Genomic DNA, 4,491 nt, shown 5'->3' with positions numbered 1-4,491 from the left:
AGAATAATGTTTCTTATTCAGCACAGTGGCAATAATCTAGGAGAAGATGTATGAATTTTCAAAAAAGCACATAGAGAGCCCAGTAGGTAAAATGCGTTGTTATTTATCTTTTAAAAGTCCCCCCCAAAAAATAAAAAAAACGTGGACGGTGTCCCAAGTGAAAACTGAAACCGATAAACCAAGGTGACAAGTTGTGACATGCATGGAGGTTTCAAATAGATACAAAAAAGCAAAAAAGGGACATCAAATCAATTTGTAATAAACATTGGCAAGCTCCTGTAGCAATGACAGAGGCTGAGGACAACACTTCGCTTTGCAGTTATGTCGACGACGTTTTGACCTCTTAAGAAATATGAGGTCTCATCAGTACCTATGAAATGTGGGGCACCTGGGTTAAAATAGATGTGGTGTCAGATGGTAGTGCATGAGGTAAGTTGTACTTATATAGGGCCCAGCCCGGTGCCCTATAAGTATGGGGTAATCTGACAATATAGGTAGTGTATATCCAGTTCAGTCCTTTTCGGTATGGACGTCGCATTTGACAGGTGGTAGTCAATAACGCTACAAGGAGACTGATGCTGTTGTAGCGGCCATTCACCCTGGACCCACCAGGACATTAACTGTCAGGAACTTGCTGATACATCACGCTATTGACTACCGGCTCTCACTTGCGATGTCCAGACTTTTCAGTTGCAACCTCGTCCAAGGACACTGTCAGCTGCCTTGCCCCGCTGATCTTTTCCTTCTCAGACATTTTCCTTCAACATTTCTTCTAAGGTTGAAGGTAAGCGGAGACCAGGCCCAATTCTCCTCATTTACCTAACCCCACTCCATTACGATTGGCCAGAACTTTAAACTTTGCTCCGCTCTTGTGCGACTAGATGTCCACGGTTGACTCTTTTATCTTTTGGGTGCTAGTTTTTACAAAAAAACTTTCAAAATTATAACTTTGGTTCTACTGATTGAAGTTTTGTTGATTTGGTGTAATTTTATTTATTAAAGTTTACTCTATTTTTCTAAACTGGAGTGAAGTTTTTTCTTGTGATGGGTTCTTATTTTATTACTCCATAGGTACTTTACAGATTGACTTTAAGTAAAGCCAAGCTGAGTGCTTATGTATCAAGGTACAAGAGGGTAAAGCACAGGCGATGGTTTGTGGTTCACACTGACAAGGATTGTGGTTGTTGTTGGAGTAGACTTCACACCCCTCCTCAACCAATAAAACTATTTCTTAGAGAAATTTCAGAGAACCCATATGGGGAATCTAAGAGTCAGAGACTTGTAAATATCCTAGTCAAAATCAATCACTCCACTCGGCGCCAGTCCTCCTCCTCAAATAATGTCTTTTTAAGGTAGTTGCACTCACTCTTTTGCAACAAGTAGCACTACCTGTTCTGCCTTTGCACAATTGAGACATTTACTAAATGACTTTGTATCATGACGCTGATCACGAATTTTGATTTAATCTGCAAACGACACCACAACATCTATCACAATCAAGCTACATACAACACTGTTCATAGGACGGTACAGATTCATTTTAGTTATTCATTTTTAACTTTTAATGTTAAATGTAAATGGATGCCTAGAGGCATTATAGCACTGAACTACATTCCCTTGCATTGAAATGCAATTAGTTCCTGTCCTATTAGCATAAAAAACAGAGCAATGATGCAAACATAGTTATTCCCTCTGATTGAAATAACTTTAATGGAAAAATGCTTACAAGGCTCCAAAATGATGATCAGGAAACGAAAAACTGATTAGTGAGTAATACATATGATAAAATGTCTAAATTATAAATCAACTAAATGTGTATCTGATTGGAGTTGAACTAACAACCGAAGTAAAGTGCTGTTCAGTGGGAACAGTAAGATCTGTTTTTTCGATTGAGGAATTGATGACTTCCCAGTAAATGTAAGTAGTAAAGTGAATTGATTGGTCTCTGTTGGATTGCGCAGTCCATCACCAAATCTCTATACTTTTGGGACAAGTAAAACGAGATGGACTAACAGGGACAGTGGAAAGTAATGGCACCCATCCCCAGGTAGCCTGAGCAGAATTTCCCAAGTCACATTTAGACAGCACCACCTGCCCCGGCATGAAAGTAGCAAAGTGGGTGGTGGAGAGGTGCTGTCGTGGTGGGCCTTGGTGTCTGCTGCATCACTACTGCATGTTCACCATGATTTAAGAACAGGATCCTAGCTTCAAACTTCAGAAAAATATCTCCCCAGTGGTGTGTTGTGCTTAAGAGAACCTATATATGTGCGTTAGTTCTAATCCCTTAACAAGTCACACCTTTCGTTTTGAGCATGCACCATAATTCTCTGAACAGCTGTTACAAACACTGGGGCATATTTACAAAAAGATTTCAGGGTGCGGAGCTGGGTAAAATTTGGCAGCGCCGTGCTCCAACATTTTGAAAATGCAGAAATGCGCCGTATTCACAACAATACGGTGCACCCCTGGCGTTTACCTTAGAGCTGATGCAAAAAAAGATGCCTAGCGCCAGCGATGGCACCCTGCCACCATGTGACAAGGGTGCCTGCGCACCAGGGGTGATTGTTTATGGGCCGGAAGCGACACCTTCCTGCACAAAAACATTCAATAATGTCGATTTGCACATTCTGCAGCTCAGATGGAATGAGCAAAAAACGAAGGAGTAATTAATAATTTCTCCTCGTATTGCCATTCTAACGCCTGTCATTAGTTTTTGGTGCTGCCACAGCCTTGTAAATCTGGGCCAGCATCATAAAGCAATAGGTGTTGCGGGGGAATGCCCACAGCAACACCCATTGCACGCCCCTTTGCCACAGAGGACTGTGGCGGAAAGGGGCATATTTACAAGGTGGTGTTAAGCCACATTAAGTGACTTAGCGCCACCGTGTAAATATAGAAAATGGCACTATGCCACCTGAGCATCAGAAAAAGTGACGTTCCGGTCATGATAGGGGCTTGTAAATATGTCCCACAGTTCTATTTCTCAGTCCTATAACTGCTTTGATTTCAAATCCCTTGTTATTGTCCAGGACCCATGGATCCCAAAAAATGGTAGACAATGCTACCTCAGGACAAACTAATAGACAAGACAAATACTAAAATGTGCCCTCTGCCCCATAACCAACAGATAGTTTCACCTCTTTCTCTATCGTTTCCTTCCTTTTTGTGAGCTCTCCTGTCTTTTTACTGTTCCTCTGATTTCTCATGATAAAGACAAATTCTTCAAAATTCCAAAGTTGGTGAAAGCGACATCACATTACCTGCATACCTGACATCACAGATAATGTCATCATGAGCCGTTGACCATGATGCATCATCGGAAATTATTTCACCAAGTAATAATGGACAAATCAGTTAATTGTCAATTGTATTTTTTTTTGATATAGTAACTACACTGCTACCATGATTGTCCTGAAGCATAGCCATGACATGGGACCCCCTGAGAAGGGCTAGGGGGTTGGGGGGTCTCTACCCTGCCCTCTTTTCGCGATTTCCACTCTTGTTTTGTGCTCTCTTGTGCCTCAGTTCTACTGAGAAACAAGATGGCTGCTCAGGTGGTACCAGAAGGATATTAACATATAGTACGGTACGCGTACCATGCACGTGTACGTACGCGTACCGTGCGCGTACCCCGCAATTTTATAAAAAAAAATATTATAATTTTGCCCTTGGGGGTCCTTCTGGGACAACCTGAGAAGGGCTAGGGGGTCAGGGGGTCTCTACCCTGCCCCCTTTTCGCGTTTTCCACTCTTGTTTTGTGCTCTCTTGTGCCTCAGTTCTACTGAGAAACAAGATGGCTGCTCAGGTGGTACCAGAAGGATATTAACATATAAAAACGTTATTCGCTTATAGAATTTGCATTTACAAAACCTTTGAAGTTTTTTGAAAAAAAATACAGGTTTCACGCCAGATATAGTTAGGAATTAGCATTTAAAAAACCTTGCAAATTCACTTAAAAACCATAGGTTTCAGGCCTTATATAGTTAGGAATTAGCATTTAATAAACCTTGCAAATTCACTTAAAAAACCATAGTTTTCAGGCCTTTCAGGTATAGTTAGCAATTAGCATTTAAAAAACCTTTGAAATTCACTGAAAAAAAGCCATAGATTTCAGGCCTTATATAATTAGGAATTAGCTTTAAAAAAAAAACTTTGAAATTCACTCAAAAAAAGTTTTAGGGGTGTTATAGTTAGCTGGACATTTCACTCATACAAAACCATTGAAATTGCTCCTATATAGTTAGTTGTACTAACTATATTTCGCGCACCCGCAATGCACTGCTGATGATGTCACATATTAGGTCATTCATGACATAGTCAGTGACATCACTGATGACATCTCAAATGCAAGTGCCACAAGGAAAGGATTTTTTAAGGTGCCATGCTGGATTAGGTAAAAGACAGGTGAGGATAATAGAGAAAGAAGTAGGTGGAAGCATGGGAAATATTAAAATAGATGCAAACAACTCAGACATAAAAAATGGTGGCGAA

Source organism: Lissotriton vulgaris, chromosome 3_2, assembly GCF_964263255.1.
Source record: "Lissotriton vulgaris chromosome 3_2, aLisVul1.2, whole genome shotgun sequence".
Lineage (NCBI taxonomy): Eukaryota > Metazoa > Chordata > Amphibia > Caudata > Salamandridae > Lissotriton > Lissotriton vulgaris.
Note: the sequence above shows the minus strand (reverse complement) of the source record.